This window comes from Ziziphus jujuba, chromosome 1 (genome assembly GCF_031755915.1).
Source record: "Ziziphus jujuba cultivar Dongzao chromosome 1, ASM3175591v1".
Classification (NCBI taxonomy): Eukaryota; Viridiplantae; Streptophyta; class Magnoliopsida; order Rosales; family Rhamnaceae; genus Ziziphus; species Ziziphus jujuba.
The window spans coordinates 47,982,501-47,998,747 of record NC_083379.1 but is presented as its reverse complement, the minus strand read 5'-3'; the positions used below and the strand labels follow the sequence as shown (position 1 = coordinate 47,998,747).

Sequence of the window (16,247 nt, the reverse complement as noted above, 5' to 3'; positions counted from 1 at the left end):
ATTGCATAGAACTTTATCTGCATTGTTGAGAGCTTTACTTATTGGTAATTTGAGAATTTGGGAAATATTGATTGCTAACTTTAAAAAGTGTAATTTTTACCATAATGAGCATGTATTTCTAGATTTTGTTGTAATAGTGTTTGACCCAGGGGAATTGATTTGGTTGCACTTACTAAAGGAAAGGTTTCCTAAACAAAGAAACTCAAAGCTCATACCGCCTATGGATGGACGTTTTCAAGTTTTGGAGCCGAATAACAAGAATGTCTACAAGCTTGATTTACTGGGTGAGTATAACATGAGTGTTGCATTTAATGTTGTTGATTTAGCTCCTTTTTCTGCAGGTGATGATCTTGATTTGAGGACAAATCCTTTTCAAGAGGAGGGGAATGATGTGATTCCGCCCGAGCCCGCTCAACCGATAACCCGCTGGGGTGCTGACTCGACACGGATGAAGACTAGGCCAATCACAAGAGCTCAAATTAAGAGATTTAAGGACAAAATGGAAGTATTTATACAGTGGGTAATCAATCTCAACAGAACTTGTCCATACTTGAAGATACAAAGCCTATTCTAAGCATCCAAGTGGTGGAAGCCGATACGGACCCGGGTGACGGTTTTGGTACATTTTTGGAGTCCGAGAAGCATGAAATGGTTCCAATGCTTTATGGGTTCAATACATATGCCTAATAATTCATTGAATCAAGTTAAAGCAGCCTCAAATGCAATCAAAAAGGGCTTGTACGGACAGCATCAACAATTTGGCCGAATTTGCTGTATTGCATGCTGGCTTTACTGTATTTTACTGTATTAGCCTTTTCTTATTTTTCCAAGCATGGGCAACGTGTGGGACTTCATATTCAGCTTATTTGGCATCCTAAAAAGAATCTAGAAGCTGATTTGAAGCTCAAAGAGGTCAAAGATTGATCAAAGTCAACTTGATCAAAAAGGCTAGCATTTTTAGTGTCCTAATTTGTTTTTACTTTTTGTTTTAGGAAACTACCATTACTTTTTGGCTTTTATTTATTTATTTTCTGGAAAAATAACTTTAGGAAGGTTTTTATTTTATTCTTTCCATTGTAAATTAATTAATTCCTAATTTAATATAAAGGAATTAATTAATCAAACTTAGATTAGGAAAGGAAGTATAGTTTCAGCCAACCAGGTTTCTTTATGTGTGGTGGCTGGTTTTTCTTTATTTTTAGGGTTTTATTTCGTGGCTTTGTAGCCTATTTAAAGGCTTATTTTTCAATAAGAATACAACTTTGATTTGATTAAGAAAATACTTATGAGATTAATTATCTCTTTGTTCTTTGAGAACACCTAAAACACCATTAGAGAATTGGTTGTTTTAGCTTGACTTATCAATAGGTTCCATCCCCTATTGTGGCGTCTACATTATACCAAGGTTTCTAACCACAGGTTGGTTAGGGGTTGAGGTCCATTCCATTAGAACTTGAACTTAATTAAAGATTCGGGCTAATATAATACGGGTTTAGGAGCAGGTCGTCCTAGGTTCGTATCACCTTTTATGGCAATGTCATTTTTATGTGTGGGCTCAACCAGGAAGGATCTATATAAACCAATCAGCCAACCATTCTTTCAGGTTTTTAGGCTATGTTTTAAGTGTGCGACTAAATCTTTCAGTGGTACAGAATCAAAACCTAGAAAATTCATTTATAATGGATAATGCTATAAAGAAGCTTGATACATTAATTCTAATTAGCCCAATGATTAGATCATTGGCTAAAATGAAATTTTGTAATGCATTAAAACATCCTGTTAGTAAGTCAACCTAAGCTGATTCGTCAGATTTTAAGATTATTAACCAATTTATCCGTATATACAGACATCTTTCTCATTATTTCAGTGGATCCTTTAAAAAAAAAAAAAAAAAGAGTTTGTATCGAATAAAATATATACTTCGACTTTCTTGTCATAAAACTTTGGCTCGTAAACACAAAAGTATTGTATGGGTTTTTTTGAAAAGATTATTGGAAGAGTTCTTTACGTAGGAAGAAAGCATTCTTTTTTTGATTTTTTCAAGAACTCATTCGACTTTTTGAAGGTGATATAGAGGGCGAATTTGGTATCTGGATATTGTTTGCATCAATGATCTGGTCAATCATGAATGATTGGTTGTTTGACCATGGAAATGGAAATTATCCTTAAATGCTGAAGAGATAACAAAAAAATTATTTAGTTGTCTATTATGAAATGTTCATGTAGTAAGAGTAAGGGTTGATCAACTGAATATTCAACTTTCTTAGAGGCTTGTCTAGGGAACGAGCTGGCTTTTAGATGTATACATAGGGAAAGCCGTGTGCAATGAAAAATGCAAGTACGGTTTGGGGAGAGATTTTTACCAATTTTTTTATTTTCTAATTCTATGAAGTAAATTATCTACTCCATCCGATTAGTTTCGGGTTCGAGTCCCAAGCAACCCATTCTAATTATTCTATAGAAATTATATGTATCTAAATTAAATTCGAATTTTAATCCAAATTTTGTAACTTATTTATTTTTATTTTATTTTTATTCAATTTATTTATTCAGTTTATTCAAAAAAATGGATGAATGTAGATAGATAAAAACCTCGATATATCTATGGATGTTGAATATTGGCTGATATGGGTATATAAGTCATGTTATACTGTTGAATAACAAGCCCTCAATTATCTATTTATAGAAAATTCATGTGTTTGGGAGTCCTTGATGATTAATAATTAAATAAACCAAGATTTTACCATGACTACAATTTTAGAGAGACACGAAAGTGAAAGCCTATGGGGTCGCTACTGTAACTGGATAACTAGCATTGAAAACTATCTTTACATTGGATGGTTTGGTGTTTTGATGATCCCTACCTTATTGACCGCAACTTCTGTATTTTTTATCGCTTTCATTGCTGCCCTTTCGGTAGATATTGATGATATTCGTGAACTTGTTTTTGGATCTCTACTTTATGGACACAATATTATTTTTGGTGCCATTATTCCTACTTCTGCAGCAATAGGTTTGCATTTTTACCAAATATGGGAAGCGATTTTCATTGATGAATGGTTATACGATGGTGGCCCTTATGAGCTAATTATTCTACACTTTTTACTTGGTGTAGCTTATTATATGGGTCGTGAGTGGGAACTTAGTTTCCATCTGGGTATGCACCTTTGGATTACTATTGCATATTCAGCTCCTGCTGCAGCTGCTACTGCTGTTTTCTTGATCTATCCAATTGGTCAAGGAAGCTTTTCTGACGGTATGCCTCGAGGAATCTCTAGTACTTTCAACTTCATGATTGTATTCCAAGCTGAGCACAACATCCTTATGCACCCATTTCACATGGGCATAGCTGGTGTATTCGGCGGCTCTTTATTCAGTGCTATGCATGGTTCCTTGGTAACTTCTAGTTTGATCAGGGAAACCATAGAAAATTAATATGCTAACGAAGATTATAGATTCGGTCAAGAGGAAGACACATACAATATCGTAGCTGCTCATGGTTAGTTTGGACGATTGATCTTCCAATATTCTAGTTTCAACAACTCTTGTTCTTTACACTTCTTCTTAGCTACTTGGCCTGTAGTAGGTATTTGGTTCACTACTTTAGGTATTAGCACTATGGCTTTTAACTTAAATGGTTTCAATTTAACCAATCTGTAGTTGATAGTCAAGGTTGTGTAATTAATACTTGGGCTAATATTATCAATCGTGCTAACTTGGGTATGGAAGTTATGCATGAACGCAACACTCATAACTACCCTCTAGACCCCGCTGCAGTCGAAGTTCGGTTTAAAAACGGATAAGACTTTGGTATTAATGTATACTGAGTTATTGAACATTTTAGCAAGAATCTTGGTATTGCTCCTTTAGGAGTTTTTTTATTTAAATTTTTTTTCTTTACTTCGACATACCCATACTTTCGTTATGTAGAAATTTTTATTTTTGACATCCTCTTTTCAAATTTTTTTTATTTTACATTTAAATTTAAAAGTTTCAATTCCATTTTTTCTAGTTTTAGTTTGAAGAATGAAAAAAAAATGATAAATGGTGTAAATTGACCTATTTGTTTGTAATTTGTAAGTTTGTAATTTGGAATAAAGGCGGATGTAGGCAAGTGGATCAAGGTAGTGGATTGTGAATCCACCATGCGTCGGTTCAATTCCCGTCATTTGCCCATATATATATATATATATATCTAAATTAAAAACAAAAAAATATTAAAATAGTTAACTATATATACTATAAATATTAACTAAATATACTATAGATATTAACTATTTTCTGGTTCACCCTAACATTCCCCACTTGTCCGACTATTGCCTAGCAGTTTTTGGGTATCAAACGAACCTCCCCAGAGGGTAATTTTAATGTGGCCGATTTCCGCTCTTTTACAATCAGTTTCGCTACAGCATGTGATGCTCCAGCTAATTGTCCACCCTTTCCAAGTATGATTTCTATGTTATGTATGGCCATGCCTAAGGGCATATCGGTTGAAATAGATTCTTCTTTTTTATCAATCAAAACCCCTTCCAAAATTGTACAAGCTTCTTCCAAAGCATATGGCTTTCTGGATGTAGATGATGATATCTATACAGATGGATCTTATATATGTATATATCATATAATTCTTATATATATATCATATAATGAAGTACCACATGAGTGGATAGGAATCAAAATCTGCCGAATCATTCATCTTATGATCTTCTACATCCTAGGTCTTCCTGTTCCTTCATCTGGCTTATGTTTTTCATGTAGCATTCAAACCGAATGACTCTATATAATTACATCGATACTTCCACATATTGTGGGTAACGTAGGAGACATCTCTATTTTTCCCCACGGGAATCCTTAGAATTACCACTGCTTAGTTTTCAATTCGCTTCTAACCATCAAATGAAATTTGAATAACCCGTCCTCCTCTCTTTAAGGGAGGTGGTGGAGGAACTAGATCAGAAAAAAGAGGGATTCTATTTGTAAGATATCTATTGAAACCATCGCTAGAATTGAGATCTCATTCAAAGAGAAAGATATCAAATATCTGGAGTTTCTTTGTGTATATTCTATGGATGACCCGATCTGCAAGGACCATGATTGGGAATTGTTTGATTGTCTTTCTCTAAGGAAGAGGCGAAACATAATCAACTTGAATTCGGGATAGCTATTTGAAATCTTAATGAAAGACTGGATTTGTTATCTGATGTTTGCTTTTCGTGAAAATGTACCAATTCAAGTAGAGGGTTTCTTCAAACAACAAGGAGTTGGGTCAACTATTCAATCAAATGATATTGAGCATGTTTCCCATCTCTTCTTGAGAAACAAGTGGGCTATTTTTTTGCAAAATTGTGCTCAATTTCATATGTGGCAATTCCGACAAGATCTCTTCTTTATTTGGTGGAAGAATTCGCATGAATCAGATTTTTTGAAGAACAAATGGAGAGAGAATTAGATTTGGTTAGACAATGAGTGGTTGGTAAACAAGGATTGGTTTTTTAGCAAGGTACGGAATGTATTGTTAAATATTTAATATGATTCCACAAGATTCAGTTTTGTTCAAGTAACGGATTCTAGCTAATTGAAAGGATCTTCTGATCATTCCAAAGATCATTTCGATTCCATTAATAATGAGGATTCAAAATATCACACTTTGATCAATTAAAAAGAGATTCAACAACAAAAAAAAGATTGATTCTTTAGGATCCTTCCTTTCTTCAAACAGAATGAACCGAGATAGAATCACACCGTTTCTCTAAATGCCTTTCTGGATATTCCTCAATGTCCTAGATATTCATGGAACATGAGAAGCTAATGAATAATCATCTGCTTCTGGAAGAAATCAAAGAATTTCTTGGGAATCCTACAAGATCCATTCATTCATTTTTCTTTAACAGATGGTCAGAACTTCATCTGGGTTCGAATCCTATTAAGAGGTCCACTAGAGATCAGAAATTGTTGAAGAAAGAACAAGATGTTTCTTTTGTCCTTTCCAAGCGATTGGAAAATAAAAAAATAGTTAATATACTCAAGATAATTACGTATTTACAAAATACCATCTCAATTCATCCTATTTCATCAAATCTGGGACGTGATATGGTTTCGAAGGATGAACTGGATAGTTCTAATAAGATTTCATTCTTGAACAAAAATCCATTTTTTGATTTATTTCATCTATTCCATGATCGGAACAGGGAGGGATACACGTTACACCACGATTTTGAATCAGAAGTTCAAGAAATGGCAGATCTATTCACTCTATCAATAACTGAGTTGGATCTGGTGTATCATAAGGGATTTGCCTTTTCTATTGATTCCTACAAATTGGATTAAAAATAATTGTTGAATGAGGTATTCAGCTTCAGGGATGAATTGAAAAAGAAATCTTTATTGGTTCTACTCCTATTTCTTATGAAGAAAATGAATTTTTTTATTGAAGGATCAAAAAAAAAATGGGCTCAGACCTCTTGCGGGAATGATTTGGAAGATACAAAACCAAAAATAGTGGCATTTACTAGCAACAACATAATGAGGCAATCAACCAGTATAGATTGATTTGAAATCTGATTCAAATCCAATATAGCACCTATGGGTACATAAGAAATGTATTGAGAAATGTACATTTCTTATGTGCCCATATAGCACCTATGGGTACATAAGAAATATCTAACTCACTTCCTTTTTTCTTTGTGAGTTTTAGGAGTATCCCCATTCATAGGTCCGAGATCCACATCTATGAATTGAAAGGTCTGGATGATCAACTCTGCAATCAATTGTTAGAATCAATAGGTCTTCAAATCGTTCATTTGAAAAAATGGAAACCCTTTTTATTGGATGATCATGATACTTCCCAAAAAGCCAAATTCATGATCAATGGAGGAACAATATCACCATTTTTGTTCAATAAGATATCAAAGTGGATGATTGACTCATTCCATACTAGAAATAATTATAGGAAATCTTTTGATAACACGGATTCCTATTTCTCAATGATATCCCACGATCAAGATAATTACCTGAATCCCATGAAACCATTTCATAGAAATTCATTCATATCTTCTTTTTATAAAGCAAATCGACTTCGATTCTTGAATAATGCAGATCACTTATGCTTCTATTGTAACAAAGGATTCCCTTTTTATGTGGAAAAGGCCCGTATCAATAATTATGATTTTACATATGGATAATTCCTCAATATCTTGTTCATTCGCAAAAAAATATTTTCTTTGCACGGCGATAAAATGAAAATATGTTTTTTTGGAGAGAGATACTATTTCACCAATCGAGTTACAGGTGTCTAACATATTCATACTAAATAATTTTCCACAAAATGGTGACGAAAAGTATAACTTGTACAAATCTTTCCATTTTCCAATTCGATCTGATCGATTCATTCGTAAAGATACTTACTCGATTGCAAACATTTCTGGAACACTTCTAACAGAGGGACAAACGGTCAATTTTGAAAGAACTTATCGTCAACCTCTTTTTAGATATGAATTTATCTTATTCAGAAGGGAAGAACTTGCATCAGTATGTCAACTTCAATTCAAACATGGGTTTGATTCACACTCTATGTTCTAAGAAATATCTACCATCCGAAAAGAGGGGAAAATGGGGTCTTTGTCTGAAAAAAAAAAGCCTTGAGAAATGGCAGATGTATAGAATCTTTCAACGAGATAGTGCTTTTTCAACTCTCTCAAAATGGAATATATTCCAAACATATAAGCCATGGTTCCTTATTTCGACAGGGCACAAATATCTAAATTTGATATTTTTAGATACTTTTTCAGACCATTATTGCCGAGATAATGGTTTACTTCTTCACATTCATCATGCAATGCATGCAGTTATTGATAGACAGAAAAATCATGGTATGCACTTTCGTGTACTAACTAAAGCATTACGTCTGTTTAGTGGAGATCATATTCACGCTGGTACTATAGTAGGTAAACTTGAAGGGGAAAGAGATATCACTTTAGGCTTTATTTATTTACTATGCGATGATTTTATTGAAAAAGATCGAAGTTGTGGTATTTATTTCACGCAAGATTGGGTCTCTCTACCGGGTGTTATCCTTGTGGCTTTAGAGGGTATTCATGTTTGGTATATGCCCACTCTGACCGAGATCTTTGGAGATGATTTCGTACTATAGTTCGGCGAAGGAACTTTAGGACACCCTTAGGCAAATGCACCCGGTACCGTAGCTAATTGAGTAGCTCTAGAAGCATATGTACAAGCTTGTAATGAGGGACATGATCTTGCTCGTGAGGGTAATGAACTTATCTATGAGGCTAGTAAATGGAGTCCTAAACTAGTTGCTGCTTGTGAAGTATGGAAGGATATCAAATTTGAATTCGAAGGAATGGATACTTTGTAATCCAGTAATTATTTATTGTTCGTTCTCTTAATTGTAATTGAAATTAAACTTGGCCCAATCTTTTAGTAAAAGGATTGAGCCAAATTCAAAGGTTTTTAACAATTTTTGATAGATACAGACCTATCTGGATATACAAGATCTTAAATACAAAATATAAGGCAAAACAACTTAAACGTTTCTATTGTTGTGTTGGATCCATAATTAATCCTATGGATCCTTAGGATTGGTGTATTTTTTCATTTTTATCTTATATGTTTTAATTATCATTTTTATAATTATATTTTTATTTTATATATAATTATATCTTATTTATATATTATTATATCTTGCCATTTCAGATCATGGATCAAGCCAAGTATCATAATTTCTTCTACCCATCCTGTATATTGTCCTTTTCATTCTGTGTTGGAATAGAAACTGATTAGTAGGCAAGATTTTACACAAAAAAAAAGGTTCTTCATATTCATACAAGAAAACAACTTTTTCTTTTTTCGATGTAAATTTGACACAACATGGAGGAACCCCCTATTTTCTATTTATAATATAAAAAAAAATAAAAACTTTTTCAATTATTTTCAGTTGAAAAAATATTTCATCCTATTTTATCATATATAGAGAAGAGATACTCCGGATTCTCACAAGGGATAATCATTTTTTTTTAGTATCTACTTGTTATTAGTTAATATTCCTAGCGATTTGATTTATATGCTTATTCTGATTCTAAATTCTAATCGGAATATTCAAATGATTTTTATCAAATGACTATTCATTTATTGTATTTTCATGTAAATAGGGGCAAGAAAGCTTTATGGAAAAATGTCGATTTGATTCGATGTTGTTTAGGAGGGGGTTAGAAAACAGGTGTGGGTTAAGTAAATCAATGGATAATTTTGGTGGTCCTGTTGAAAATGAAAATACCAGTGTAAATAAAGATCCGATTATAAATCATATGAATTAAAAAATTCCTAATGGGATTGAAAGTAACAATTATAGTTACAGTAATGTTGATCATTTAGTCGGCATCAGGAGGTACATTCAAAATTTCATATCTGATCAAACTTTTTTCTTTTGGGATAGTAATACCACATATTTTGATACTGAAAATCGAATTTTTGAGATTGACACCGATCATTCTTTTCTAAGTGCACGAAAAAGTTCTTTTTATAGTTATCAGAATTCTAGTTATCCGAATAATGATCTAAAAGTGATGATCCTCACTATTATCATTACATGTATGATACTAAATATAGTTGAAATAATCACATTACTAGTTGCATTGATAATTATCTTCATTATCAAATTGGTACTGATCATTATATTTTAAGTAGTGGTGTCAATTCCAATGACAGTTACATTTATAGTTACATTTGTGGCGAAAGAGATAAGAGTAGTAAAAGCAGCAGTTCCAGTATACGAACCAGTACGAATGATAGTGCAAAAACTCTAAGAAAAAGAAAGTTCGAGAGAGCTCTAACTGAAATAAGAAAAAGAAAAAGGGATTTAGAGAGAGCTCCAACTCAACTAAAATGAAACAAATTAAAGAAAGCTATAGCTGAAATAAGAGAAAGAAAAATGATTTAGCGTTTTCTCTAAATCAAATACAAATAAGAGACAGAAACAGTGATTTAAAGATAACTAAAAAATACAAATATTTGTGGGTGCAATGCGAAAATTGTTATGGATTAAATTATAAGAACCTTTTTAAATTTCCAATGAATATTTGTGAACATTGTGGACATCATTTGAAAATGACTCATTCATATAGAATTGAAAGTTTGGTTGATCCAAGTACTTGGGAGCCTCTGGATGAAGACATGGTCTCTAGGGATCCCATAAATTTTCATTCGCAGGAGGAACCTTATAAAGAACATATTGATTTTAATCAAAGAATGATAGGATTAATTGATGTTGTTCAAATAGGCATAGGTCGACTAAATCATATTCCTGTAGCAATCGGGGATATAGATTTTTAGTTTATGGGGGGTAGTATGGGATTGTTAGTGGGAGAGAAAATCACACGTTTGATCGAACATGCTACCAATAAATTTTTACCTCTTATTCTAGTGTGTGCTTCTGGAGGAGCACGTATGCAAGAAAGAAGTTTGAGCTTTATGCAAATGGCTAAAATATCTTCTGCTTTATATTATTATCAATCAAATAATAAGTCATTCTATGTATCAATCCTTTCATCTCCTACTATAGGCGGGGTGACAGCTAGTTTTTGTATGTTGGGAGATACCATTATTGCCGAACCAAATGCCTATGCTGCATTTGCGGATAAAAGAGTAATTAAACAAACATTTAATAAGACAGTACCCAAGGGTGCACAAGCGCCTGAATATTTATTCCATAAGGGCTTATTCGATCCAATCGTACCACGTAATCCTTTAATAGGTATTCTGAGTGAGTTATTTCAGCTCCATGCTTTATTTCCTTTGCATCGAAAAATGAAATCAAAAGTAAAATTAAAGAGAGCCATATATTCTTATCCTTAATTTTATCCCTAATTTAATATTTAATAAATTATTAAATTTTATAAATTCAAAATTTTATTACTTGTTTTGTGGCAACCTAGTAGCTATTTAGTTTATAGGAAGCAAAGTCAAAATTCCAAGAAGGGATTTTTCTTTGGTAACATAAGATTAAATTGGAAAAAGAATCATGCCGATACTTTTTTTTATTGATAGCCCTGATTACTAGTCAAGTCAGGAAATCTCTAGCAAACAAAATAAAAAGAGTGAATTCTATCTCTTTCGTCAATGAAATTGAGCAAGGGGATCCTGTATCTTTCTATATCCCTAAAGAATCCCCGATTTTACTAAGAATTTCTTCTGTCGGATCGTATTATAATGAATTTTTTCATGAAGGGAAAAACAAAAATGAAGAATAATGAAAATAAATAATGAACATAATGAAAACGTGAATTATCATACATATATTGCATGTAGAAAGATGAATAAGCCCATTCATTTACTTATTTTATTTACATATTTACACTTTTGATTTACATTAATTATATTATATACGTACTTAGTATATTTTAGTCTATTATATACTTTAAAGACTTATAATATTTTCTTTTTTTTTATTTAATATATATTAAATACTTTTTTAATATATATTAAATATATATATATATTAGCCTATAGACTCTTATATTATAGACTCCTTCTTATATCCTCATTTTATTATCTTATTTTATTATATCTTAGTATATATACATTATATACCCTGTATTAATAATTAATATTAATTAGTGTATATACTCAGTTAGGTATACTCAGTATAATAGTATAATTATTATATGAATTATAGATATCTTTATAACAGGTTAAAACATTAATATAACAATAAATAATAGGTACAAATCAAATATTAAATTGAGGTACCCATTCTATGACAATTCTTAACACCTTACCCTCTATTTTTGTGCCTTTAGTGGGCTTGGTTTTTGGGGCAATTGCAATGGTTTCTTTATCTCTTCACGTTCAAAAAAACAAATTTTTTTAAATACGATGGGGCTAAATCTTATCTTCTTTTTTTTTCAAGACTTACATGAATCATAGCACGGTTATCTATTTATTAGATTATGGTATAACGTGTGGCTTCTTCCAAGCATAAGCTCATATGAATGTGTAAACATGATATATGAGTAACTGAGTTAGAGATATTTTCAAATGGATTGATATTGGGATGAATTTCTGAAATGTAAAGTCAATATATGAATGTGGATATCTATAAGATATCATATGAAAAGGATGTTCGTATTTTAGCTTAGGTCTAGGCAATTCGATGAATTACTCCTAAAAATTCACATCATAACAGTGCTACTTGATGAGAGTTACTTCGGCAACCAAAAAATAAAAGTAAATTTTTTTTCGGTTATTCCCCAATTCCAATAAAATACAACTAGATCTAGTATAGTATGAGTTGGCGATCAGATCGTATATGGATAGAACTTATAGCGGGGTCTCGAAAAACGAGTAATTTCTGCTAGGCTTTTTAGGTTCATTAGGATTTTTATTGGTTGGAACTTCCAATTATTTTGGTAGGAATTTGATATCTTTAGTTCCCTCACATTTTTTTTCCATAAGGGATCATGATGTCTTTCTACAGAATTGCAGGTCTTTTTATTAGTTCCTATTTGTGGTGCACAATTTCATGGAATGTAGGTAGTGGTTATGATCGAGACACAATAAAAGCGTTTTCTATCATTTTATTAACTTATTTATGTATAGGATTCCATTCGCCACACGGTCGGGAACTAATGATTGGCTCTGTCTACAAAGATTTTGGATTTGCTTATAATGATCAAATTATATCAGGTGTTATTTCTACTTTTCCAGTCATTTTAGATACCATTTTTAAATATTGGATCTTTTGTTACTTAAATCGTGTATCTTTGTCACTTGTAGTCATGTATCATTCAATGAATGACTGAAAAATGATAGGTCGATTCAATTATAATGCTTGTTACTTTGTACATCAACCCATTCAAAATTGTACTTATTCTTTCTACACATATGGGGCTTCCTTTAATGTTCCAGTAAAATTATTTCAGTAAATAGCAGAATCATAGATAAGGATATATACTAGCGACTTATTTAATTTTATTGTAGAAATTTTCGGGATCAATGATTGGACCATGCAAACTAGAAATACCTTTTCTTGGATAAAGGAAGAGATTACTCGATCTATTCCCGTCTTGCTCCTGATATATATAGTAACTTGGGCACCCATTTCAAATGCATATCCTATTTTTGCACAGTGGGTTTATGAAAATCCACGAGAAGCAATCGGGTGTATTGTATGTGTCAATTGCCATTTAGCCAATAAGCCATGGATATCTAGGTTACATAAGCAATACTTCCTGATACTGTATTTGAAGCAATTGTTCGAATTCCTTATGATCTGCAATTGAAACAAGTTCTTGCTAATGGTAAAAAAGGAGCTTTGAACGTAGGGGTTGTTCTTATTTTACGTAAGGGGTTTGAATTAGCCCCTCCCAATCATATTTTGCCCGAGATTAAACAAAAGATGGGCAATCTATCTTTTCAGAGCTATTGTCCCATTAAAAAAAATATTCTTGTGATAGGTTTTGTTCCTGGTTAGAAATATATTGAAATCACCTTTCCTATTCTTTCTACGGACCCCGCTACTAAGAAAGATGTGCACTTCTTAAAATATCCCATATACGTAGGTGGCAACAAGGGGCGGGTCAAATTTATCCCGATGGAAGCAAGAGTAATTTATAATGCTACAGCGTCGGGTATAGTACGTAAAATCATACGAAAAGAAAAAAGGGGATACGAAATAATCATAGTGGATGCATCGGATGGACATCAAGTGCTTGATATTATCCCCCCAGGACCAACACTTCTTGTTTCAGAGGGAGAATCCAGCAAACTTGATCAACCAGTAATGAGCAATCCTAGTGTGGGTGGATTTCGTCGGGGGGATGGGGAAATAGTAGTTCAAGATCCATTACATGTCCAAGGACTTTTGCTCTTCTTAGCATTTGTTATTTTGGCACAAATATTTTTGGTTCTTAAAAAGAAAAAATTTGAGATGGTTCAATTGCCTGAAATGAATTTCTAGATCTGAATATTTATCCACACCAAGCTCTAAAAAGAATCCAACTTTTTGTTGCCAATTATGTTATGTAATTATGGATGATCAAAAAAGTTCTAAAAAGCTTCTTGTTTTTTTATATTTTTTCTACCTGAATTCAGTAATTGAATTACTTGGACCGCACTACTAGTATGTATACTATGAAGAAGACTATTTGAGTTTACTCTCCTCTTCTTTATTTCTTTGTTTTTTCAATCCAAATTGAAGCGGTATGATTATGTCGATATGTCAGATTTCAATGTCATAGAATGAATCAATAGTTTTCTACTCGATTGGATAGAAACCAAAGTATAAAGGAAATGAGAGGAACATAAGTAGTGATAGTGAACAAACAAAAAATATAGGAAACTTTAGTGAGCAAATAGAACTTCTTCAATGAACTTAGAAAACTTATTAAAAAAAATAGATATAATTATGGTTGTGTCATCCAAAAAGAGGAAATAGAGTGATTCCTTTGTGATTTTTGAAGTATCATCGGATACTATCGAGGAACAGATGTTCTTAATCAAATAATGAAGTGAGTTTTCCAAAAACATCATAAAAAAATGAAATGGAGTTTTTTGAAACATCAAAAAAAATGATCCATTTTTTTTTTTACCATTTAGACAAATAAACTATTATGATTATTCAAAACTCAATGGGCCTACCCCTTCTTTCTTTGTCTGATTCGAGGGGGCATTGTTGAGTACTTATGCTTTCATGTCATGTCTACAACTTAGTTCATCCGATTACTGAAAGGATGAACCTAATCCAAAATATGAACCATAAAAGAAAAGACCGATTAAACCGATCACAAGAATACCAGTTACAGTACCTATTAGCCAAAGAGGAATCCTTCCAGTAGTATCGGCCATTTTTCCTACTTTCCTCCACATCTCATTAAGGGATCATGCTAAAGACATAAACAACCGTCGATAATTATAAGATTATATCCTTCCGATTGAGATAAGAGAATTCCTACTATATTTTTACTAGTCTCTTTTCTTCTTTTAATTGAAGAAATAATTGGAAAATAAAACAGTGAGTGTAAAAATGAGTAATAACCCCCAGTAGAGACTGGTACGATTCAATTCAACATATTGTTCATTTGGATTTGATTGTGTAGTAGCTCTATGATTCGGATTATATTTATCGTTGGATGAACTACATTGCTGATATTGACCCCAAAAAAGAAACGGTAGGTACAGCTAGTCCGTGAACAGCTAACCATCGCACTATAAAAATTGGATTGGTTCTATCTATAGTCATTGGGGCCTCCTAAAAAGATTTACTAAATTCATCAAGTTGTTCCAAAAGATCAAAACGGGTAGTTATTAATGGAATTCCTTGTTGGCTCTCTGTAAAATACTCATTTGGATGAGGGCTTCCAAATAGATCGTAAGCTAAACTGGTGCTGACGAATAGCCAACCCGTAATGAATAAGGAAGGTATAATAATGCTATGAATGACCCAGTATCGAGTATTGGTAATAATATTAGCAAAAGAACGTTCTCCTATGCTTCCAGACATGTTAAGCTCCGCATATTCTTGTACATTCAAGCGGGATTGAATTCCCTAAAAGTTGAAATCAGTAAATTTCCATTTACTAAAATCGAATCTTTTCTTTGTGAGATCGTAAATATTGTACCAAGGGTGTCTTTAGAGTATCCCGAATCAGTATGGCTATCCTTCTTCCAACACAACAACAAAATTTCACAATCCGTATCAAAATGAAGTGTTAGATAATTTCTTTCTTCTTTTCTTATTGCTTGTCCATGTAGAATTATGTACTATTCAATAGAAAATACCTCAAATTCCTGTAATACCCGTAGTAGTACTTGTAATATAAGGGTTTTCTTTATTATTGGCTTTGGGCTCGAAACTGAGGATTAGGTAAAATGTGAATATGATGGTTTCTTGGTTTCCAATAATTTATGAAGGAGATTATCATAGTCTTAGTATTTAATTAGATGTTCCATTTTAAAAAATACTTTTTTGATTGGAGAAAATGTTTTTCGTTGGAATTTTTTTTTTTCATTTTAAGGAATTGGTTAGTCGTCCAGTAACAAGTAACAGTAGTAGATAGTATTCAATGAAAGAAAAAGAAAAAATAAATACAAATACTCACAATATATGCATTGGTGTTGTGTTAGACCCAAAAGAAGGGGTCGTTCTTGATGTAATTACAAGGATGGGGCTGTGTAATATGGAAAGACAAAATGTAAAACCCCATTTTAAGTGATCTGATTATACAAGTAATTTG

General features: G+C 32.5%; 2 pseudogenes; both read left to right on the top strand.

Moving 5' to 3' along the window:
- Positions 1-2,733: 2,733 nt before the first annotated feature.
- On the top strand, positions 2,734-3,803 carry LOC125420569 (photosystem II protein D1-like; annotated as a pseudogene).
- A 5,364-nt stretch (positions 3,804-9,167) lies between these two features.
- LOC132800594 (acetyl-coenzyme A carboxylase carboxyl transferase subunit beta, chloroplastic-like) lies at positions 9,168-10,869 on the top strand (annotated as a pseudogene).
- Positions 10,870-16,247: the final 5,378 nt, after the last annotated feature.